The sequence below is a fragment of the Medicago sativa genome, chromosome 5 (genome assembly GCF_051527215.1).
Source record: "Medicago sativa cultivar Bolivia chromosome 5, Bolivia_mono, whole genome shotgun sequence".
NCBI classification, from domain to species: domain Eukaryota; kingdom Viridiplantae; phylum Streptophyta; class Magnoliopsida; order Fabales; family Fabaceae; genus Medicago; species Medicago sativa.
This window is the reverse complement of record NC_140753.1, coordinates 64,720,871-64,747,719: the sequence shown is the minus strand read 5'-3', so window position 1 is coordinate 64,747,719 and position 26,849 is coordinate 64,720,871. Positions and strand designations below refer to the sequence as shown.

Below are 26,849 nucleotides of genomic sequence, written 5' to 3'. Positions count from 1 at the left end.
CACGCTTTCCTCAAATTTTCTTTTTCAATCGGATCACTGGGTTGGATCAATTTCCCCTCACCGTCGCACTCTCTAATTAAAACCATATCCTAAACGGCGAATTCACTCAAACATAAAAACACGAAAGAAACAAAAATGACGAAAGGATAAATAGTAAGTAAGTACCTGCGAAGGGAAGGAAGAACCGATCCTCGAAGCTAAGAAGGACAAAAGTGGCCAAATCAAAATGAAGAAGGAACCAGAAGAAGAGACTGCAAGGAGCGTTGAAAAAATGAAGGAAAGAAAGACCTAGAAATGAGCTTTAAAAGGAAAGCAAAAGTCGCCTAGGGAAACGCGTCAGACACAGTTTACCAGGCCAAGATTGAGACACGTGGCGGCCATCGACGAACGATGGAATACAAGAAGTTCGTGACCACACGAAAGGCGGCCTGATGTGGTCGCCAAAACGAAGTCGCACGAACGAAACCGCCTTTAGGCGACATCCCTTGAGCAAAACATAGGTGGGACTGCCGTACGTCACAAACCATCTCGCCTTGTCCCAAGACTCATGCTTGGGGGGCTATAGGATCCGCCATCACACAGCACGTACACCCTCAGGGTCTATTAAGGCGTTCCACGACATTCTCAGTACATCACTCCGAGTCCAGGACGCATATCCACCATTGGGTCCTCCAGAACCTCGGAAACCGCCTAGTGAAAATCTTTTCAAATAACCAGCTGCATGGTAAGATTTCGTGAAGACAAGCACTTCGCCTTGTCCCAAGACTTGTGCTTGGGGGGCTATGAACCATCATCATATTCCAAAGGGACTCAAACGACCCCCAGACAGACTTCCCGCATGTCCTCATCACTTCGCCTTGTCCCAAGACTTGTGCTTGGGGGGTTGTGAACCGTCATAATCTTCCTAAAGGCCCTAAGCCCTCCAGAAAGGCCTTGGCGCCCCTCCAAAGGGGTTCTTAAGCCTTGGCGCGCTCCCTTAAGGGCGCCGCCTCACAGAACTTCTAGAAGCCTCTAGAAACCGCCCAATAGCCCCAAAATACACAAATACCCCTGTTGCTTGGAAACCAAGCAACCGAAGCCCAAGCCCACAGCAGGCTATAAATACCATCCTAGAGAACATTCTCAAGGCATCTAATCATCAGTCTAAACCCTAGAATCCTAGTATTCCTTACCGTACTTTTCTGCAAGTACATATAGGTTGTTCAATTGCAAGCACAATTGAAGGATGAAGAGTCACTCAGTAGGGTTTTACTTTGTGCATCACTGCATGGACCTGTTTGTTCTCTTCAACACATTCCTTCAGTGTTTCCACCTCAGGTGATTTAGTATTCCATCTTGCTCATATTAAGTGTTTCTTTAAGAATATGCACATTAATTAAGAAATCACTGAGTATGCTAATTTCTATGATAATATGAGGTTAATTTACCAATTATAGTATCCTTATTGACAAATATAACATATTGTAGGTTCATGAGCTTCTTGAAGAATTGGCATTAGTAGAAGAAGAGATCGCTTTGCTTGAAAGAAAAGTTAAGGAACTAAAAGATAGATTGTACCAAGAAAGAAATGAGGCCGCGGATTGGAAAGTACGCCATAGAAGACAGACTAAATTATGTAACCAGTTCCAAGGATCATTTTCAAAAAATTATGAAGTATTCACTAAAGGAAGAAAGTCAAAAGATAGGAGGGCATCTTTAAGTTCAGCAATGGATATCCATAGCCTATTTTCCACCCCAAGAAGATCAAAAGGTAAATACATGATATGTGTTAAGCCTTGTGTTTTCTTTTAGTAAACAGTGATTTTGGAATGTATCTAAATTACAAAGACATCCTTGAATGTGTTATTTTTAACGAGTTTGATCCTCAAATGTGTCTTTTGTTAGGTAGCTTGATTCTCAAATGTGTTGGCTGTTAGTTAGTTTAGTTCATGAAATTGTTAACAAAAGACGCTCGAGGATGAATGTTTTTATAATTTCAATACATTCATAGACTGTAACATGACCTCACATATTTTGGGATCAAAATGACTCTTTACTCGTTTTCTTTTTCTTCCGTTGCTCAATTTTCTCACCGTGTGATTTTGGATATTTGTTGAACACAGAATATGAAGTGCCAAGAACGAAAACAGGAAAAAATCCCAAGACAAAATGCCATTGAGAACCCAAATGAATTGTCAGAGGAACTTCTTAAATGTCTAATAGGAATTTTCCTAGAATTGAACCAAGCATCATTGGACATCAAAGAGTCAGAAACTAGTGTCCCAACTCCCAAGACTCACTCTTTCATGCATGCAGTCGAAAAGCTTCATCTCAATGACTAATTCATCCAACTATAAAACACATTCATACCTTTCAAATGGCAATGCCTCTTGTCTTGACCCATATGGCATATCAGCAGATTTAGATTGCACAGCAAGAGATGTAGGACCTTACAAGAATTTCATCCAAATTAGTAGCAGCTCATTAGACACTGAATTCTTTTCACACTGCCTGCCAGCATTCAGAAAATTAAGGTTCATTTTGAGCTTTTAGTAACTCACCAATAATTGTTTAAACTTTATCTACATGTCATGCAATCTGTTTTTTCCTTATATATCATTATTCTTATATATATCATATCCCCCCCCTCTTTTTTAGGGTCTTGAGGCATAAGCTATGTGATGTTGATTTAAGTTTCTTGAGCTACAAGCAAAAGTTGGCATTCTGGATAAACATATACAATTCCTGCATAATGAATGTACTGTAAGGCATTTCAAGTCTTCATTAACAAGAAATTACCTATTAAATCATATCTATGTCATGAATCATGATACATTATGAATCTTATAAACCTTTTTAATTTTTTTATGTAATTACAGGCATTTCTGGATCATGGCCTTCCAACTACACAAGATAAATTGTTGTCTCTTATGAATAAGGTATATGTGAGAGAGAATGGATTGTAATTACATAATATGTTGTGCTACTAATAACTGTGTGGCTATGCATTGACTCAGGCTGCGATGAATGTAGGCGGGATAGTACTGAATGCACTGGCTATTGAACACTTTATTCTTCGCCATCCATGTGAATCAAAACATGTATGTGACATATTTTCTTATCCTACAATAATGTCTCAACTTCACTCATCCAACATTTTTCTCGAGCTGGTTCATGAACCAAACGAGTGGAACCATATTTAGCTCAAGTTCAACTCATTTATTTAGCGAGCTTAATTTTCAACTCAAGTTCGACTCATTTGGTTCATGAACCAAGTTCAACGAATTGATTATTGAATCGAGTCTCGAACTATTTTCGAGTTGGTTTGGTTCATTGCCAGCCCTACATTTTTCTATCACTACAATTAAAAATGACATTGTAATTATTTATATAACCCAATTAACGTAAAGTTCATGGCATATGCATGATTTTGCTGATGAGATGGAATCGCTAGTGGAGTGGATATATAGCCAATTGCCACGCACAGGATCGTTGAAAAGAGCCATGATGGAATGTGTAATAAGGGAAACAAAACATCCCATGTCTAAAATGGTGGAAATCCAGCCATATGAATCTGAATTCCGCTACATCCTACCCATTTAATTTTTTAAGTATCTAAGATGGTGTTTTTATTATTTACTGAAGCACTAAAAGCAAAAAAAAAGGTGTTAAACTGTATGTCCTGTTGATAGAGCACTACAACGTTACATTGAACAATGCAACTGACACATAAGATATTGAATTACCATAAGACAGACAACCAACTATAAATATTTTACATATGCATCTAACTAAATCACACTATAGCAACACTTTACTATATTAGATTTTAAAACATTCACCAATACATTAATGGTGGGATGTAATTAGACACATGCAGAGGACTGAAGAGGACGCATTGGTTCAGACTTCAGAGGTAGGAGGGTCCATAAGACCTGCAAAGTGAATGTCTTTAAAAAATTTGGTACATACTCAATTGTTTTTTTCCTGATAGAGTTACATACTCAGTTTAGTTTCCATCGAAAAAATTAGGACATAATTTGCTCTAATTAAGAAATAAAAATTATCATTTTGATATACTAGTAAACAACAGTTAGTTAAATTAGTCTCTGATAAGACTAAAGTGTCCTTTAAGTTTATCTTTAAAAAAGACTTTGATCTATATTTGAGATTCTTAAGGACCCAATTAATATATCGTATTTCTTAGACATCAAATAAATCAGTGCGCTTTTGTCAAAGAAGGTGTAAATGGCGAAAGGTGTTGATCAAAAATTGTTGAAGCAAAAAAAAAATGTGCCGTTAAGCAATCCATATTTACACCTCGTACGTTAGCTCAAGAAGGATGACTACTATAATATTTTATAACATGGTGAGTTAAGCAATCACAAAGGCCTGCATTTTTTTACAAGCTAAACTAAACATGACCTGCTGCTACAATATGTTGTTTTTGTTTACAGACAACATGAAATACTACTTCAACCTAACAAGTATTTGAAAACTTCATTCAGTGCTGATGCCTTTGGAAGAAAGAAATTAAGAAAGATAACTCAGTAATATCATTCATATTCTATTTAAAATCTGCAGCACATTGCAGAATATACAACTCTCTCCATAAATGTTAAGTACACCGTTATTAATCATACAATACAACAATCACTTTCGGATTTTGCTTACACGCAAATGTAAACCGTTCAACTTAATATAGTGAGCGTGTCAGTTGAGTTCCTTTCCACGAGAAAAAATAGTAACACTCAGAAAAAGGAAAGATCCACAAAAGAAAACTTAAATTGAATAGACATACAAGTCTATGAAAATTAGGAATTAACCCAAACAAAATTCCCAATACTAGTGAAAATGAAACATCAGAAATCCAATACTTCGCCAAATATAAATCCGAAACAATCAGCCATGCTCTTCAAGTTTTCCATGTATCCACAAATTAATTACTTTTTGTGCATTTTCTATCCAAATATGAGTGGGTAACAGGTGGCTCAGCTAAGAAATTGACAATCCTATTTAAGAAATTTAAGCCAAACACAGTCTCTTCGCAGTTGACCTTCACAGAAGCAATCAATGGGTCGGAGCATTTACCTTCAACGGTAACTGTAATTAAGCATGGGATGGAATTGCTCAAGATCTCACTGCTAAAACGCAAACACAAACCGGATGCATCATCGAGGTTAGAAGCTACTGGCAAATCCACAGATACAAGAGAAAGATTGGCATTGCTCAGCATCTTCAATGCTAAGGTTTCACATATGACAAGAAATGTATCCTCTGTTAAAGAGTTGCTTTCCTTGTTCAGCTTTAGAATGTGATCGTTAAATGTGCAACTGGATGCCAATAATGCAAAAAATCATTGTAAGTTCACAGAACTAAACAGGAAAAAATTAAAGGGAGAAAAAGAGAAGGTTCCTCAAGCTAGCAAGCAATTGCTAAGATCATTTTGTTCGACAAGCGTAGATTCTAAAGTTCTAAGAAAAATGGTGAAAAACTAGTTATGCTACACAAATCTATAATGGGCTGTCTGCATAGCCCAGTGGACAAATTATAATTAATACAATTATTCTACATTCTGACAAAAAAATATTAAAACCAAATGGACACAGGATCTATTTTTTTAACTTTCATTCTGATGTATATCAACTTATGGATATCCACAGAAACATATAACACATTTCAGAGCAATATCCATACTATTCAAAATTTAAGTGTCCATTTTTTTTAATCAGTGAACTATAGGCCAAAACTCAAAAGACCAATGTAATTTAAATTCACTCGAGTACGGCATTTACTTATGAGAAGCTTCCTATTCTTGATGGTTTAAATTTCAAATTTAAATTTAAATCTCCATTTTTCTCCTGACATTTTAACTTTCATCTTGCATAAAGTGTGGGCAAAGAGGGTTACAGAGTATGAAACTATTTGTGCCCAACAAACAACAAAATTTTCATACCTCCTCACATATTCAAACATACCTGGAAGGTGAGATTCCTTTTCTCTGAAAGCTTCAATATTAATTGGAAGTGGTTTTACAAAGTATCCAATGTCAGGCCTTAGCTTGACAGGGAATTTATTGTCGTTGCAAAATAAAGCCAATTTTAGAGGCAAAAGGTGGTGATGGAAGCGAACTAGTAGAGTCCGTTTCGCTTTCTGACTAGGCTCCAGAGAAGAGATTGCCTCCATGGAAACTAGCGCTGGTTTATCAATATGAGATTTCAAGGTACTGCAACAAAAACATAAAACAATTTGTAGGAATAAGCACGTAAGAAGATTACAATGAGCAAGTAAAACTTGAGATATTCAAGCTGGATTTGCTGCAGGTTCAGTGGCCACAGCCTTTGAATAGGAAACCAATTTACTGGCAATCTAAATTTCAATTATAGATACAGATTTATACTCTACCCAGTAAAAGAAACTTGGAAGTTACCAGAAAAGGAGGATTAATACTTACTTCTCTGCTGCTTGTGATATTTGATCTGTAGAATCTGCACTTTTGCTAGAATCCTCATCTAGTAAGACTATATCGAACATCGGCTCCAAAGAACAATTTTCAAATAATACTTCTAAACATACAAGATGGGAGGATATGCTTGAAGTTTCAGATAAAAAGGAATAATTCACCATTAAACCATTTCCATTTGCAGGATCCAAGAGAGTGTAGCACTTGGGTTTAACACGGCTTCCAATATCTCCAATGGTTATTCTTGCTGAAGATCTTCGAACTTGGCTTTGTTCAGTTTCACTTCCTTTAGATGACTTGGATGGTTCATCCAACCAAGACTCGAGAGACTTCGTTGACATCAAGTCATTAAAACCAGAAGTGCCAGAGTGATCCCCGCCATTCTGGTTTTCATTAACATTGCTAGTTTCTGAAATCTGAATCAATGGATCATCATTGTTGTTACCTTCATCGCCAGATACAGTCTCGTTGCTGCCACTGACTTCACTGGAACCAGAAATTGACTGTTCAGAGCTATAATCAGAAGCATTTTCATCATCAGAACTCCCAGATGTACCAGGATCATTCACCTCCTCTGAATCACTGTTAACAGCTCCATCATACTGATCAATGTATGGAAGGCTACAAGGTTTTGGGAGAGGCTCATAGCCTGGAGCTGCATGAAATACTAACTGTGAAAGAGATCCAGGGAGATAAAACCTATCATTGATAGGTTCAGATGGAACTGTCACAGTTTTTGTCTGTCCACCGAAGATGCATTCTGCAAGCACGCTAGATTGATCCTTCTTCTGTGATTCACCATTTTCCGCTTCCACATTTTGAGACTCCAAATTGCTCGAGAGAAGTTTCTTCAAGAAACGCGAACGATCACGAATATCATAGTTCAGGTCACGCTCAGCCAGTTCAATTACATAGGTCCAAATTTTTCTCAAGGTCCAACTATCTTCTCCCTTAATGCACAGTGAGACCTAAGGACAAAAACCATTCAAATCGTAAACTCGCTTCTTTCAATGTAAACCCATGCATATAAAATTCAGGAGCCAAGAACTAAGGTTCCAAGTTCTGACATGGGTCATTAACTTATTATATGGTCCCCATCCATTTAGGGTGTGTTTGTGAATTGGTTTTTGGAGGGAGGGCTTTGGGGGGCTAAGTCTATATTTTGATATTTTTTTAAAATTAAAAGAACAAAATGATATTATATGTTCATGTATCATGCTATTCTTTCAACAAAAAAAATTAAAATATCACATATATAGACTTAGCCCTCTAAAATCCAACTGGCAAACACACGATGGTACACACAATTTAACAGGACAATATAGAATGCATAGTGATATGATATACATCAACCAGACAATATACATCATGGAAAGAGATAACTCTGCAAGTGAAGTTAAGCTGAAGCGCACTCAAGCGTTATAGATGATTAGATTCAAAATGTGTGGATGCCCACCTTCTTAATAGTTTATTCTACACACTTCTAGAAATATCAACTTTACAAGTCTCACTAACTTTCAACCGTTACCACTATTTTAAATAAAATTCTATAGTGATCCAAATAGAAAATTCAAGTAGAAGGTGCACAGAAGTACAGTGGAAAGTAAAAATGCCACAGGTAATAAGATTTGTGAGTGTAAAAGGATAAGCAGGGAGTTATTAAGAACATCTTAGAATTAATGGAAGAAAGGTTAAAGATATCTATGAAGACATAGCACGCAGAGAATTGTGACATTCACGACTAAAAATGTATGAAACTTACTCAAGTTTATCATTATCACTAAAAAACAGTTTACAATGAGTAAGTTGTTAACAATCCAGCATATCTATTTGGATGGGAAGGTAGATTTACGAGACATGCTGAGACAAGCATAAACACGGAATACATATTTGGACTGGAGACATCCAATAAATGTAAGATGCTCCAGAATTAGGATCTCATGCCAAACGCACGCTGTAAACAAAAGCTATGCCACATTTATGGAAGTCATCTAGTCTCTAAATTGATCATTTTCAGTTTTTCCTTTGGCTGATGTACAGTGGAACTGGAGAGCGTTGATGTACTGACTACTTCCAGTTCTGATTTTTCTTTTGTTTTTGCTTTGGGTGCTGCATCATCCTTAGTTTCGTTACTTACTTAACAACAAACAAAATTCAAAAGAAAAATACTAGAACATTAACACCAGGACAAATCAATTAAGCAAAGCATCCTTTAATTTCTGAAGCTAAAACGGCACCTCAAAACATAAGCTATTCACCCAATAATAAACAGATTTTCAGTTTACAAGCATGTATCTGAACAACCATACTATCTGAACAACCATACTATCTGTTTTTTGTTACAGTTGATCTTTAAACAAACCAATGACACCATGTGCACATATTCACATTAAGTCTACAAAATGTTCCACAGAAGAACAAGAAAACGAAAAGACTAGTAGAATACATTTTGTCCAGTTATTATATCAATCAGTCAATAAGTAAAAATGCATATAAGAACCAGCTTTTTTGTACAAAAAACAGAAGTAATTTAAGGATATACCTTTGTGATTGTATTAAGAATCTGAAGCTTAGTTTCTAATCCTTCCGAAGTAAAACACCAGGCAAGATACTTGAGTACTGTACTCAACATCCTTGGAATCATCTCACCCAAAGAACAATACTCCCCCAACAACCAGACAATCATTGCATGCGCAGCAGGGACCTTGATTGTATCCAAACTACGGACCAACTGAATTATAACCTTATAATAACAATTGAAACAGTTGGAATTCAGTCATAACTGCACAATGTATCAAAAATTGCAATGCAAGTATAACTAAATAATTGCCAGACCAAACACAAGATATTAGTATACTAAATCCAGGCCTACTTTGTTCCATATCTCCATGTTGTCATTTGAAACTTACTTTTAAACCAATACAAAAAAAATAATAAAATAGTACCATTGGAAATAATTTTATATGAAAAAGAATCAGAAGGGTACCTTCTCATAACTGGGTGGTTCTAACTTTATAATTGATATGATGGACATAATTGCCTGAATTAGTACACCCTCTTCTCCATCCAGGGATCTGATTTCACCGCACAAAAATTCTGCAAATATAGATATTAAACAAGAATTCAAGAAACGTGAAATGTTTCTTCAAAAGATAGAATTAATAATCAGGCCACACACCTTGCCTAATCAGAGCCAACAGTCCTTCCAGGCATGCAGGTGCCATTTTTGGAAGTCTCTGGGCACATAAACCAATGGCAGCAACTGTGCCGGCAGCAAATCTCCTGTCTGGATCACGAATATAATCCTAGCAACACACTAAGAAAAACATCAATCAATGCACCAAACTCTGATTCTAGATGTCATAGCTAAGACATACAACAACAACCAAGCCTTATCCCACTAAGTGGGGTCGGCAAAGACATAACCATAAATAATTAATGAAACATGTGAGCAGGTAACACTGGATTCCTCATCCCTGCATAAGCATATCTAGGTCCTCAATTTTTATTTTTGTATTTTTTAAGTGCGGTAAAAGACCCATATTGGCTGTACCGGAAAAAAAAGACAGACGCATATTTGAGTATGGTAGGACCGAAACCCTCACCTTGGACGCTGACTCAGACCATTAATAAAACGGGTGTATATTGGACAAAATAGAAAGGGGGCAGAGAATAGTATTTGATTGTAAAAATTACAGAGAAGAATAGAAGTGGGAAAAAGTATAGATTGGGAGACACTAGGGCTCTAGAATTGCCTAGATTGTATTCTTGTTTTTAGTACAGAATGTTAACAGAGGGAAAATAGTTAGAAAAAGCACAACTGCAAAAAGTTCAGATAGTGTAAAGTTTGACGTATCAAATAAATTCATATTCCAACACTGTCCAGAAAAACATATACTTGATGTGAAATACCTGAAATTCTTTAAGAATGAATGGAATCGATGAATCCGAAGCAATAATAGAAAGTATATCCAGCTTAAGCGCTTTTATTTGATAGGAATCTGCAGAATAAATGAAGAAGTCTTCATAATGTGGAGCAAATAGAGAGGGCATAGCTTTAGCAAACACTTGGATATTGCACAGCACCTGCGTAAATCAATGAACAAATAATCATTAACTTCAAAGTCAAATGTCAAAGAAATTGATCATACATGTTGATTAACTAGAATTTATCACTTTCTTGCCGTATCTAAGGGAATTTTCTATGCATTTCCTTTTCTTTCATAACACGATTTTACTATCCAACCAAAAAAGTCAGAATTCAATATTTGAATGTGGAAGTAATGCATATCAATAGCAACAGTAAGTGTGAAATCTCTCAAGAACAACCCAACAACACCAACCCTTAAAAGATTAAGAGTAATATAAATTTGAACACCCTGCAAATTCAATGTTAACTCTGAAAGAATTAAGTCGGTAAATCATTAATTTCATTTATGTTAATCTTCAGAAATTGAATGAATGAATGAGCAATGTGATGTTATGAACTTATGACCATGCCAAAGACAGAGCATTAGCAAAAAGTTGTTCAATAAGCACATTCTGTTATTTGTTACCACAAGTCCACAACTGACTAGAGACTGCCTTGAGTAAATGTTAAACTGCCAATTGTGGAAACATGGTATGGTAATTCTGCGTCATTCAAATATAAGCCAACAAAAAAGTAAAATAAAATCATGCATTTGAAGGAAAGATGTTAGCATTGACCACTAAATTGTGTAGTTCATAGATTCCATGAAAAATATCTAATTTCAAACTCAAATAATCCATGTAAATATCGTGATATCACCTATTATATGGGTAAATCATCACGGAAAGGTGACTCCTAACTCCTAAGGAAGAGGTCGTTACTAAGTTCTAGGGGATGGTTGTACCCTTGATCCTGCAATGAGTTTAATACCTATCCCACTGGCATTAAGTTATTCAGTGATCATGATATGTCCATTCAAATCATATATTGGCCATAGATGAAAAATCAAAAAATAATAATAATCCTTTTATATCTTAGGTAAACCATAACTGCAACTGCCATGTCTAGACTAGTATTGGTATCCTAAGAGTGCCAATAGATAATTCTCGTCTCTTGGTGGGCATGATATGTTTCAACCAGTATCAAGATAAACAGAAATGTAATAAAGGCTGGAAATGAGAAAGAACAAGTTTACACCATATTGCACACAATTTACTAGTGAATATAGCACTCAGACTACGACTCTAGGGTAAGTGCCCCTGGACTCTACCTCTAACCCAAATCAGATCCTCTCCCGCCCAGCTTTCCACTCTCTTGCCTATTTATGTTAACACACTAACATAATAACATAGACTCATAACTGCTAATGACTACCCATAACTGTTAGGCTGTTACTAAATGCCAATATCAAGGTTTGATCCACTGTTTTCCTAAAAACTTTATATATTTTAGAAGTTTTGATACATTGGTCATTAGACAATAAAACACAAACATAGAGCAGATGTATACACAAGTTTCTTAGAATAAGAGCCCGTGAATAAAATACAAGTATTATAATTTTAAAAAGAAAATCAAAAGAATATAGTAGCAAATGTAGATAGAGGAACAAATAAAACAAGATAAACAAATGATTCAAGGAATATTACTTACCACGTATCTTGAAGCAGGCGATGATCGAAGGACAAACAACAGTGGTTTAACAATTCTTTTAACATCCTCCTTAGGCGCCATTATCCAGTGTACACCTGCAGCTGCAAGTACAACTGCACTGTTATGAGACCATAACAATGGTGATGTACACTGCAGTAGGATCCTCACAACTTCATTGCTGCAAGATGTATATAGCGATTCATCCAATTTAGGAGCAACCTTAATAGTAGAACTTGATCGTGATAAGTACTCGTCTGGCCCTTCAATGTAACACTGGAAGATCATGTGTTAATTCCGACACAGTCTTCTCAGTGGTATAACCAGCGTCTTTTTTTAGAGTAACGTCATGCTCATCTTCATCTAAATTGCCATGATCTTTATTACACGAAGAAAACATGATGGATTCTTTGACAAGCCCATGCCTCGCTATCACATACCGTAAAAGAATCCCAATTAGCATTATTTGACCCCAATCTTCCACATCGGGAAGAATCTCACACAACTTTCTGTAATTTCTTCCAATAAGTGAAAAATTGTTTGGGCAAACAGAAGTAAATGCAGAAGCAGCTGCTCCAACAACCCCGGGGGAATGATCGTTTAACAATAATCCAATCATCTGCACCAAATGAAGCATCAAAATTTATTTATACTATCAACAGCTTTTATGGCCTTCCAACCATACATTGATGAAATCAAACATCTGGCATAAAATTTTCTTTGGTTAATTAGTTCAAAAGTTTGAGACTTAAGAAAAGCCGGGAGAAAATAAGATGTTTTCTATTAATTGTTATAAAGTAACCTATGTCCTATAGCAGGTAAATCTCAACAAGTATGATAAACAGTAGACACGTCTACCAGACCTCTTCAATTGCAGATGCATGTTCATCCATCCGTAAATCGTGAAGCTTAGGAAGAGCATTAGCAGCACATTTTCTAACATAAACAGCCGGATCTCTAGCACATTTTCCCACAGTAACAAGGACAAGAGGTGCAATTGCATGAAGGCGGATTCCCGCCATGGCTCGGAGTGCCCATGCCCTAACCAATGGGTTAGTGTCCCCCAGGTCCTTCTGGAAACAATTGATCGACAGCAATGCTTCATTTGGACGCCTGAACAAAAGAAATAACATTGAAACTATAAGAACAACAGCAGACAACAACCAATTATGTGGCAAATTAAAGACGGAAGAATGCTAAGGTTAAAGAACCAACAACAACAACGAAATTTTATCTCACTAAGTGGGTCAGCTACATGGATCAAACGACATCATCATGTTCTATCATATAGTACCATATTTCTCTTATGGTTTTTCTAAGTCTACCTTTGTTTCTCTTAATAGGACAGAATCCACGGGTATTCTCTTTAGATGCCCAAACCACCTAGGCCTAGTGTCCGCCATCTTTTTTGTTATAGGTGTTAACCCAACTCTCTCTAATGTTTACAGTTATAATCCTATCCTGTCTAATTTTACCACACATCCAACGCAACATCCTATTCTCTACTACACTTAATTTATTTTCCGTGCCAAGGTTAAGAAACCACGTCCACAATTCTATGTGTCGTTGGTATCCCGATTCCCAAGGATCAACATACTACAATTTCTTGGATCCACAAAAAAATAGTTATAAATAAATCCATTGAACAATGAAAAAAAGTGTAGAAAGAATTGATAAAATAAATCAACGACCTACGAGTTCAAAACCCAACTGGAGAACAAAAACAAGTGCTTTGAATCATATTATTTTCAAATGCTTAAATAAATATACACATTTAATCAAATCAAATAGCTTAAAACAACAAAATTGATTCTAGAGGTGTAGAATGGATTTTGTAATGTTCGATGTCTTTCAGACTTTCAGTAGAATTGATTTTGCCTCCAAAATTGATTTCAACTTTAAGCTAGTATTTTTAACTCCAAAAGTGATTTAACACTCAAATTAGTATCCAACTCACATTTACAAATATGTAACCAAACAAAGACCATTTTACATTCAACCAAGTTTTATTCAAAATCAATTTTACAAAATGAATTCATTCGAAATTAAATTTCTTCACCGGAACCAAAAATACATAGCTAAATACAACAAAACAGAAGAAAAACTAGAAGCAGTTATGAAAGTAAAATGCAACATACTTTTCAGCATAATGTAGAAGGTACAAGTAAACCAGCTTCTTCACTTCCAATGACTGCGACGCAACGTTTTTCACAACCTGTAATTTTCATTCACAAATCAAAACAAAGTAAAAAAAAAATACAAAATCACAATTTAGATTCAATATTTTCATCGCAACGAAGATGAAGCAGATCGAATAGCGTTGATCGGAGGGAGTAACCTGAGGGAAGAAATTGGAAACATCGAATCCTTGAGCGATGAGAGCGAGTAACCGTTTGAGAGCTTCACATTTCTCGGAATCGAATCTGCTATCAAGGAGAGGAGGGATGTTAACGTCTTCGGGATCGTCGTAGAGGGCGGCGTCAGTGCCGATTCGGAACACCGCCGTTGAAGCTTTGCTCAATGATTCCGCCGTCGTTCCGAATTGGTGGAACATTTTTGAGACATATGCCGTTGCTCAATGATTCAATGTTTTTTTTTTTTTTCTTTCAAAAAAAAAAAATGTTTTATTTTTTTTTAAGGGTTTTTTTGTGTATAATTATTCTCAATTAAAAATATTATTAAAAGATATTTAAGATTTTGTCCTTTAGTGTGCCACGTGGCATGCAATAACTGGTCCACGTGGCACTCCGTTTGTTTTTTTAACAGCTATTTAACAGAATGATCAATATCAATTTTTTTACAAACTGCATGGACTTATGCCAAACAAAAAAAAAACGCAAGGACTAAAACCAAAAAATGGTGAAACTGTAGGGACCAAACACACATTTAAGCCTAGATTAAAATTCCGGTATAGTTTTCTTTTGAAGAATAAATTCCGGTATAGTTATAAATTCTGAAAAACTTGCCAATTGATTTTCGATGTAGTTATAAATTCTGAAAACTTAGACCATTTTCAATTCTAGAAACACACTTGAGGTGGAGAATGGTGTGATTTTGAAAAGGTTAAAATCGGTATGTTTGGTTATTTGCAGGGTAGGAGTATAATTGTTGGAGTGTGGGGTAAAAATGTTCTCTAAAACCAGGTGTGTCAGCGTTATTAACTCATTCTTTCAAAAAAAAAAACGTTATTAACTTATTATATACATAATGTAATAGATTCCTTCCCTCAAACAGTAAAAAAAAATCATTTATTTTCTTATGAATCACCTCCATCGTATAAAATCATGTAAAATCCAGTTATTAATAATTAACATTAATACATAAATTGCAATTTTCCATCCGCAATTTTCTTATGATTCAAACAAGTGTCGATGAATCTAAGGTCTAAGGCGATGTTGATTAAGCATGGAAAAGAAGCAGTGAATAGTTAGAACAGAGGCAAAGATTGAGAAGAGTAGAGAAAGCAGTGATTTTATACTATGGAGGTGATTCATAAGAAAATAAATGATTTTTTTACTATTTGAGAAAATTGAGAAAGAATTGGGGATTGATATTTTTTTTAAAAGATTGATTCCAATTTTTTAGATTTATTAAATTAATAGTTATTATATTTTGAAAATAGTTATTTGCGTTTATAAGTAATATCATTTTAAGTTTAATCTGATGTGGCATTCATGTGTGTACAAAGTTTAATACCACGACATCCAAGATTGTGTCACATCAACGTCAATTGGAAAAATCAAAGGGCCAAATTGCGGATTTAAAAATTAGTGGATCAAAATCCATAAATTGATTAAACGAAACGACCAAAATTGCATTTATGTGTGTACGATATTATAATAAAATTTCTTAAGAAATTTTGGATGATATATTTTAAAATTTCTAAAATTAAAAGACATTAATATTAATACAGTTAAGAGAACAAGACTAAGATGCATCCGCTCCAACAAAGTTTTTTTTAGAGGTTCTCTAACAAAGTTATGAGCAATTCTACCGGCGCTTACGTGGAATAAAAGAAGAGATGTCATTCTTGCAACTTGAAAATAATAGTTCATAATTCATTGTCATCAACTTGTAGACAATTCATTCCCTAAAAAAAACTTGTGGGCAATTTATCTTGTCACCGCTTTTTGAGAATCCAATTCAAAGATGGAATTTTGGAATTATAAAAAAAAATGTATCAATTGAATTGCATCCCACAACTCTTGTGCCTTCGTGTACTCAAATCGCAATCCAAATGCGAGTCTGTCATTTTTGTTGAATTTGATTTTTAGCTGTGTGTAGTTGTTTTTGGTTACCCTTACATCAAATATTGCAACTCACCTAATATAATGAATACATCCTCCGGTCATTATTATAAGTAAAAATTTAAATTTTAGATTCATTCAATTAATGATGTATGTGATCTTTATTATAGATTACATACATCATTTAATGAATGAATCTAAAATGTTGATTTTTACTTATAATAGTGACCAGAGGATGTTTCATATTATAGTTTGATTACTTTGATTGAAATATATGATGAAAGTTTGAACTTGTTGTGTAAATAATAACCATTCATGTTTAAAACTTGATAACATATATCAATCACATGAAAATGCATTTTGAACTGGTTTATTGCTTGAAGAATTTTGTTTGTTGTTGTTGCTGATTTTGTATGGTATAGAAGAATTTATCTCATATTCAATAATGTATTTGATCTTGTAGAAGACATTTTAATATTTTGTATTGCTTGAAGAATTTTGTTTGTTGTTGTTGCTGATTTTGTATGGTATAGAAGAATTTATCTCATATTCAATAATGTATTTGATCTTGTAGAAGACATTTTAATATTTTGTATTGCTATCAAAGTTGATGGATTGATGAATGCGGCAAATTATTAAAGGATCTTCGATATAGACTTTAACAAATTAACTTGTTTTTCATGATAATTGTTGTGTTATTTCTCAAAGGAAATGAACTTATAGAATTTTCATTATAAATGAGTTGGAAATATTATAAAATGATCGTTAATATATGTTTTATTTAAGTTTTTCTATTCCTGTTTGGTATTATTTAATTGTATGTTTTGATCTGAACAATGAGTTTTGTTTTTGTTTTTTTTCTAGATAATGCATTTGTATTGGTTGTTGTTATTGGTTTTATATTGTGATAAATATAATTATGTTGGTTTCAAATCTCGTTGGTTGCAACTTGCGATAAACATCAAATATTTGGTTTTAAATTTATAACTATTGTGATGGTTATAACCATCTACAATGCTTATAAATACTTGAAAATAATCGCCAATAGTTATCAAATTTATAGACATATACGACTCATAAATTAAATATTTTCATGAAAGTATATTAGTATCAAATTTATTTGTTATGCCAATCATAATTATCATTTACATTATTAATCGATAAAAATAATCTTATGTGTAACTTAGTATTAAAAACAACGTTTTAATATTGCACACATTTATAATAGGTCTCGTGTATTTATGTAAATAGTGCATATATAAATACTTGCAATACATGTACATAATATTTTTTACACAAAAGCTTTTTAAAATACAAGTCACAAAGATACTTATAAATAAAATATTTGATGTATATAGTATGATTATACTACATAAGGGTGCACATTAGTAAATTTAAAACAAATGTGTTTTACAATACCTACTTTTTCACAAACAAAGGTGTTAGACCTCCGTCCAACTGCTGGAGACTTGCTCAATCCAATCCCTTTTAAATATGTAAATTTGTTTGAACCATTTACAAAAGAGGGGAAATGGATGATATTAAAGTTTTAGTATAGTTATTTTTTATTTAAAAAATATTTTATTTATTAGTTTATATTAAGTGGGTCAAAGAAAGTTACTCGAAATATTTTACCAAAAAATAAAATATATGTAAAATTGGATCATAGAAATTTGATGTATTATTAATTATCAACTTTACATTAACAGTACAAGAAAATTTACTTAAAATTTACTTTGTAAATGAGGGTGTGTACATTTGATTATTAATTAACCAACATTATCGGTACAAGAAAATTTACTTAAAATTTACTATGTGAATGAGGGTGTGTACATTTGATTATTAATTAACCAAAATCGGTATGAAAGATTTTATATTGTCATAAATTATTTAATACTATTAATCATCATAATCTTACACATAATCAGAATATTTAAATTTGTTGCAGTCAAGTCAATGGTTTGTCTATGAAGCAAGAATCACAAAGTATAAAAATTAACTCATAAAATAAACTACAACTAAAATTGCAATAGAATTGCAATCTTACAATTCAGCCACATCTTGATCCATCATCACTTTAACAACTGCATTCTTCCTTATTGCCTTCATCTTAATCTAAAAAACAAAACAAAACAAAATCGATTACAATATAAACAAGACAACAGAGATCTTTCTCTTAAGATATAAGGAAATGTTCTATAATATTAAGTAGAGACAAAGCATGTTTGTTTCCTATTTTGAAGTTCACAGTTATAGGTAGCTTTGGTGGTTCAAACTTCAAACTTATAGATCTCAAACAAATTTCATCCATGGAAAAAATTGATTAAATTAAAACTAGTTCATTGAGAGATTATATGCAATAAACAAGATAATAAGTAATGTACAATCATTTCAAACAAGTCAGAAAAATAAGTAATAAGTAATGTAAACTTACAAACAAAGTGAAATGAAAAGCACAGAAGTATTTGTTTCCATGTATATCTCAAAATATTGTATTAATAATAAACAAAATAAACAACATCAACAAAGAGTAGACACACTCTTCTTGAGGGATAATTCTATCATGTGCTAAAACAAGTATACACAAATAAACAAACTTAATGTTCATAAAATCATCACATTGTTGCAGTTAAAGACTAGACAGAAACAACAATTTGCAGACTATAGCATAACCCAGCAGGACTATTTCAAAACCACACATAATAAAAAAAAAATAGCAAAAACGCTCTATAAGAAGAATATGAATAATAGGCAAAACCTCCGACCTTCAACATTTTCATTCTCTTCCCATAATCTCCAAAATGAACATTACAGTCGTGTTAAACAAAAGCAAAGGATGGATGATAGGGCCATCTTGAAGTGGAGGAGGAGGTGCATGAGTGGAAACAATAGGAGTTAGAGCAGGTTTGTGATTTATGTTGAGTGATGGAAAATAAGTTTTCTTTGAATAGTTATATTGACAGGCATACCATGAGAATCAAATTCTTCAGATTTAGTTTCATCAGTAATCACAGCTACCGGAGTAAAAAACCTAGACCAAAATTCTCCTCCTCCGTTTCCTCCACCACCACCAAACCACCATCCTCCACAACCACTGCCAATGCCACCATTACTTCCACCACCATTACCACCAGTGGTGTTGCCGTAGAGGAAAATGAGTTTGTTACAGTGGACGACAATGGCAGAGGTGAAGGAAACGACGACGGTGGTGAGGAGGGTTTAAAGACATGGCGGTGACGGGAAGGTTGAGAGCAGTTGATGCATTGAGGGAGAGGAGGTTTGTTGTTGTTTTTGCGACAGCCGAATAATATGGTGCCGAAGTTGTTGGATGGAACAAGAAAATACATGTTTTGCAGTTGAGAAGGTGATAGCTGCACAAAGTAGAAGAAGAGAGTGATGAGAGAAAAAAAAGACGGTTTTGAAAGGGTTTTGGTTCCCAAAATCAAATATTCATGTACTTTTGACTATGGAGTAAAAACAACGAAATGAAGAAATGCAATTATCTACGTACCATGATTTTCAGTTGCAAATACTGCTAATTCATTCATCCAATCACACGGATCTCAATTTCGATTAGGGGTATACTGTTTGTATCAATTAGGAATGTCACACTAGTAAATACTTTCTGCATAAAACAACCATTTTTTTTAACACAACTGCAACCGTAAACTATGTTTTATTATGAGATACGAACCAGATATATTATGGTCTTTTAGAACATTGGTGGCTAACGTGTTGGTCTCCAAATTTTTCATTGTTTGAACAAATGTGGCAGCCAACATACATAGTTAATATGTATAGAGTATTTATGAGTTGTTTTATGCTGTTTTGAATAATAATTTTGTAAATTCATTGCCGACAACAATATAAATTATTAAAATGGCTTAAGTATGGTTAAATACATTGTTGAATGTGAGATAAATTCTTCCACATACAATCAATGATAGAAACAAACAAAATCCTCTAAACAATCAACCAGATCAAAATGTGTTTTGTTGTAATTGAAACATAAGAAAATGAAGGTAAATAAAGAACCTTTTGTTGTTCTTGTGAATGCTGAGGTTATTTCCATTGATGAGGAGGATTATGATGGTGTTGAAGATGAATATAAGATGTTTGATGATGTTAATGTTGATGAAGATAAGTTGTTTGATGATGGTGCTGATTTTGATAATGTTGATGATGAAGAAAAAGATGATGATGATGTTAATGAGAGAGTAAAAAGTGATGAAAGTGGAGGAATTGGTGAGTCAGCTGATAAAGATTTTGATGAGAGTGATGATGATGATTCTGATGAAGGTGAGGATGATGATTCTAGTGATGAAGATTTTAAAAGTGAGGAGTTGAATGAGATTTTGGACTCTCCTTCTCCTGATCATAAGGGATTGGAAGAAGATAACCCGATTATAATATGTTCAGATGAGTATGGTGAAAGTGATGAAGAATAGTCTATTGATTTTGGTGCTGATAATGATGATGATGTTAACTGATACACATTATTTTGTCTTTCTCAATATATGTAAAAGAGAAAAATAAGGATTCATTGATATGGTATCCATGTAGTTTAAATATTTTTATGTTTAGTTTGATTTTATTATGATGTATGGTATTATTATGTCATTTAGTCCTCATGTTGGTGATAGGAGGCAATGATGTTTGTATCTTTAGTTTTATGTTGATTTTTATGAAAAATAGTTTTTTTGGAAGAAAAAAACGTGATATCAAGTTCTAAACAAGATACAATATTTTTCACAAAACAAATTCAAACTTTCATTACATATTTCAATCACAGGAATTGAACTTTAATATTATATTCAACAAAATATGTATTGCGTTTAAAGTTTTGAAACTTAAAATGATAATGTTATGTATGCGCTACTGAGATGTTATGTGTTATATGCAAACAATTTGTTGATGTATTTAAGCATGAATGCTTTATTTTGATGAAATACTTGAAAATAGGAATTTTAACAAAATAGATGAACTTTGTCAAAATGAGGTTTAATGATGGATAACTTGCAAATTGCTTTGTGTACATGATAATATGATGAAATAAGGATTATACAATGATTAATTTGTGTATAATATGTTGGTTGTCATGAAGTCGTGAATTATTCGTCTATTATGTGATTAAGCTACATGAAACAATGTTGTTTCTTTGAAATGAGGATTACTTGATAATTATTTATGATTGTTGATTATGAATATGTGGAGATGATTGTTTGATGATGAATATGTAGAGATGATTTATTATTGGATAAATGTTTGATGCGTTGATGTATTGTCTGATAATGCAATATGTGGAGAATATGTAGAGTAGTTGGTGTTCTGCATTATCGAGTCAATACTTGGCATCCATGCATTCATAAGTCCTATATATGGAGTACATGTAGAGATATGTAGAGGGATTAATCGGTAAAATTACCTCCGACATCCAATGTACCACATGCATGTAGAGTCGTGTCTAGAACATTGCATGCACTTGAGATATGTGAAATGTGCCATATTTGATTATGTGACTTGATGAATTATGTGGACTATGTGATTGATGAGTGTTGATATATGTGGAGTTGTGAAATTGTATATGTTGTATTAATATGTTTGAGAAATAATGTCGATATGATATTTCATGTGGAATCTGGATTAATGTTTATTTGATTATGTTTATTTGTGGAATATAATCTAACACCCAGTGGTCGTTTGGTTGACCGTCTGCCTATTTCTATGAATGGGTAGACGGCTTGCAAGATTGAGCTGCTTTCCTTTGCTTTGATAGTGAGTTGCTTGAGGATAGCGTGGAGCTACCTCCTTTCTTTTCCGCTTGAGTCTAGTTAGGGCTTTGATTAGGATGTCAGACATTTACAATCATTATCGTTATTCCGTTGTTGGATTTTACCTGTTGAGACTTGATTATGTATTTGAAGTTTGAGATTTGAGGTTGAGATTTATTACTCATGGATATGAGGATTGTTGCATATTGATGAGATATTATATATGATATTGACTTCCATTGCGAAATTTTATGAAAATCAGATTATGCATGTTTTGAAAAAATGTAGACGTAGTATCTAAACTCATTGATTTTTTTTGATTATTTGCATGATTATTGTGCATGGGGTTTAGGGTGTTACACGTGTAATTTCGGCTTCACACGAGGAAACGTCATCTGGTGGTCTGGGAGCACGTGATTGGAAGAGTGCGGGTTCCACCTTATTGGTTGATTTACCTGATTTGTGGACGCATGGGGCTCCTTGGCGAAGGTCATTAATTTTAGTTTGAGGGATAAACAATCCAACTTACTTCCTCTAGTCTCGTATGTAAACAACAACAACAAAAATTTCTCATAATTTCATATATATGAGCAAAAGTTTACTACAACAACAAAAAAATTCTCTCATAATCTTAAATATAAGCAAAAGTTTACTATAATTGCATTTAATTAGCGTTCTGACGAACATTGTCCGTTTTTTTACTATGCTAACACATATAAATTATATGCAATATTTTTTGAGTTTGATTTTTATTAAGTAGAAGTCTACTTCAAACCTTGAGGTGTAACGTGGCTGATGCAGACTTCTAAAAATTAATTTAACGTATATTTAAAAAATTTAGGATCAAATAAATTTATTCTTTTCTCAAAGGCCTATTTGGGTTTTTAATTTACTCTAAAAATAAAAATAAATTAATGAGAGTTAAAGTATGTTAATATATGTAACCAAAAAAAAAGTATATTAATATATAAGGAGATCCACTCAAAAACAAATACATAGAAAGATTACTATAGCTGGTTTATTTAAGTCACTAGAAACTTTATATTATTTAGGTTAAAAGTTCAAATCATGAATAAAAAAAATGATGTTGCGACAGTTTTGTCCTTTTAAAATGTAAGATAAGATGATATATTAGGTCTTATATTCACTTTTATGAGGAACGTATATTTCTCAACACAAATTCAACTTGAATTAGTTCATGGTCAATGTGGTTTCTAGATGATATGTGTAACAGCCCGATTTTCGCTAGTTTTATTTTATTATTTATTTATGTGTGTTATATGTGCTCTTATGTGATTATTTGCCTCTGTGTGTATTTTTGGTTGGGAATTGTAGAATTCGATGTAGAAGGGTATTTTAGTCATTTTGGACTTAGGGGCATTTTGGTCATTTTGAGAGTAGGGGTAATTTTGTAATTTTTTTGGAGGTTACTTTTAGTGCTTAGTAAGAGTATTATTTTACCAAGTTACTAGAGAGGGTGTAGTAGTTATTTTAATTACCATTAAGTGACCATTAGATAATTTACCATTAAGTGAGTAGTGACATTTTGGGTGTTAGAATAGAAATGGGTTAGGCCCATTAAGGTTTGGGAGATAAGCCCAATTGAGTAGAGCATATATATAAACTCTGGTTGTTGGTGAAATTAGGTTTTACAACATTATTCATTTCATTTCATTTGAGAAGAGAAGAGATAGAGGCTAGAGAGAAGAACAACAACAAGGGTTAGAAGGCAAAGAGGGGATTCATCATATAAGAGCTAATTTGAAGCTTGGGTTAGAGAATCTTGGTGTTAGAGGTAAGAGAGTTAGATTTCAACCATAATTCACATCTTTTTCTTTTTACCCATTTTATTAAATTGTTGAATTGAGCCTAATTGATTGTAAATTCGTGTACATGTTTTGATGCAATGTTTGGGTATGTGAATTAAATGTTAATTGGGTTGTTGATGATGAAATTACATGCTTAAGTTGTGGTTATATGTGTGCTTTGCATTTTTGTCCAAAAATGATGATATGAAGTGTTGTTGTGATGAATTGTTGATGAATTCATGATGTTTAGTTGCTGTTGTTGTTGAGAGATGTTGTTGTTGATGATTAAAACATTGGGTAATCATAATTGATGAAGTTTGCTATGAACTTGTGTTGTTTTTGAAGTTTTGATGAAAAATGAGTCAAATGATGATTTTTGTTTAGAGAATGTTTTAGGACAAATTTGATATGCATTTGTGTGTCTTTTCATGTTTAGAAATGTTTGGATGAACCTTGGGATCAAATTTGGGTATTGGGGAGTCAAAATTGGGGTTTTGGGGTGAAAATGACTCTTTTTCCCGAGACTGAACTGTCATAACTCGCAGTGGTGAGTAGCCCTACTCGCAGTGGCGAGTTGTCACAAGACAGGGTTCCTATTTTGCACTCTCGCATCTCTTTCGCTCATTTCAGTCGTGAACTGATTTTTGGTGCAAACATGAAAACTGTAGATAATATTTTTATCTTTCTAAGGGCGTTGGTTTGACTTGAATACGATTTTTGGTTTGCAAGTTATGGGGAAAATACTCTTGAAACGTTTTGTCGAAAAATCCCGCATAACTAGTTCTAAGTCGACCCAATCCTTGTGGAATGTTTTTAATCTTTGAAACTTGATTTTTAAGAGCGCAACTAAGGTGGCTAAACTGTGATGTAGTGAACCTACTTGTTTTTACTTAGAAATTGGGAAATTCTTTGAAAAATGATAATTGAGACGAACTTTGTGATTTTTATGAATTCGTCGTATTTGACCGATGAAATGCTTATGTAACCTCTATTGCATGTATATGTGACTTGTGAGAATACATGGATTAGGCAGTTGATCTTGTTTACTTGGTTTTGACTTAAATGTTCAATTAAATTAATGTTGTGATTTTGAGAGACGAACTTGACTAAAGACGACTTTTGAGAACCAATTGATTGTGAATCCTTTATGGAGAATTGTTATATGTTATGTGAAGATGATTGGTGGTGTAATTATGTGACAACTTCATGTTGTGTGATTTTTGATATTGTTGGTGATTGTATATATGTTAAATTGGAGGTGAATTGTTGATGATTGCATATATACAAGTATTGATGATGGTGAGGTGATTATTGTCTGTGTGAACATATGCATTTGTAGTTGAGTCATATGTTCATGCATTCATGACTGATGGTGGCGGATTTTATATCCAATTGAGGTGAGTACGATGTTTTTGTTGCATCGAAGGTGACGACCTGGTGGTGATTTGGTACCACATGCATCTAGTTGAGTCTAGAACCATTGCATAAACTATTGGTGGATTGAATTGCATTGCAATGTGTTTGATGATTGATTTGCTAACTATAATTGTGGATTGAATTATTGATTGTTAATTGTTGATTGACAAGGTGAATTTGATATATGTGTATGATACACTTGTGGAGATGAACTTGGAATGATGGTAAAGAATAATATGCATGTGTTATGAATACTTGTGAATATATGTATGGATTGTTATTCTTGAATATATTCTTTCATTTCCAATATTCATGATAAATGTTTTTCGTGGATTATGATGATGTAATGCTAACCCTCAGTGGTTTACCACCTACCTTTCTGTATGGACGGGTAGATGGAGTGCAGGACGCCTAGTTGTTTGCTTGATGATGTCGAGGAGTGGAGTTCCTCTTTTTCATGCAAGTGTCTAGATTAGGGCTCTGATCTAGGATAGTTCTTGCATGTTGTTTTATTTTGACTATGTATTTTGGAATTGTTGAGATATTTTGTTATTCGAGATTTGGAGGATACATTTGTATCATGTTGATATTTGGAGATGTTTTATGAATTATATGTCTGTTCCGCTGCTATATTGTGTAAACATGATCTTTATGCATGTATGTTTTGTGGTTTATTCGAAGACGTAGCATCTATTTCTAGAATATGTCTGATGTATTCGCGCGTTTTACCGCTTATTAGAAATAAGGTGTTATAATATGAGTGGCAAACTAAAAATAAAATACAAAGAGCTTAATTAATAACTTGTCTACCACTCCTCTAAAAAAAAAAAAAAAAACTTGTCTACGACTATTCTTGTGTATGCCATTGATATAGAAGACAATTGATGATCATAAATATATCTTGTATGAACATAATTGAATGAACTTTCTAATTTGTCTTTTTGCAGGTAGTGGCAAAAAATTTGTATGGAATGATTTCCAAGTTGAAAATTATGGATCAAGTGATAAAAACAAACTCATTCTCAAAATAATGGACAAAGATAGCTTATGAGCGTACGACTTTCTTGGACAAGCCATGCAAGACTAAAACCATTTCAATGGAGTATATAATTGTGAAATGTCACGTTAATTAATTATAATGTTTTATACGACTTTCTTGGACAAGCCATGCAAGACTAAAACCATTATAACGGATTTGGATTCTTTGCATTGAAATTTCTCTCAATTTCTGTCAAATGGAATCTCACAACCATCAAATATGAGAAAAAAAACTTGTTGGTGTGTTTTAATAGTGGAGATAGAAATTAGAGAAAATTTTCAATTGAGAGTAGGTTTGATCTGTTATACCATAAAATAAATCATATTACTACATGCTCAATTCTTATTAGTAGGTTCGATCCAAGGTCCTTAATTTGTACTTATTTCTTAAACCAAGGTCCTTAATTAACATTTTTGTTTCGACTGGGTGGTCCAATTACCAAGCTTTGAACAACGTTGATTTCCTGTTAAATAAATTTAAATTAAGTCTATGCGATTATTATAACACAA

General features: G+C 33.5%; 2 pseudogenes across 2 annotated transcripts; one reads left to right on the top strand and one right to left on the bottom strand.

Annotated features, from left to right (window-relative positions):
• Window positions 1–226: 226 nt before the first annotated feature.
• On the top strand, window positions 227–3,182 carry LOC146924016 (uncharacterized; annotated as a pseudogene). The gene is made up of 7 exons (XR_015011184.1): window positions 227–262; window positions 1,198–1,317; window positions 1,468–1,750; window positions 2,103–2,513; window positions 2,638–2,737; window positions 2,859–2,918; window positions 2,997–3,182. The product of XR_015011184.1 is annotated as an uncharacterized LOC146924016 (transcript).
• Window positions 3,183–4,512: 1,330 nt separating this feature from the next.
• On the bottom strand, window positions 4,513–14,667 carry LOC146924015 (AP3-complex subunit beta-A-like; annotated as a pseudogene). Its single transcript, XR_015009978.1, has 11 exons — window positions 14,398–14,667; window positions 14,198–14,274; window positions 12,923–13,172; window positions 12,063–12,678; window positions 10,355–10,528; window positions 9,621–9,747; window positions 9,429–9,538; window positions 8,985–9,185; window positions 6,434–7,410; window positions 5,936–6,205; window positions 4,513–5,312 (listed from the first exon to the last, which is right to left on the bottom strand). The product of XR_015009978.1 is annotated as an AP3-complex subunit beta-A-like (transcript).
• Between the last annotated feature and the right edge of the window lie 12,182 nt (window positions 14,668–26,849).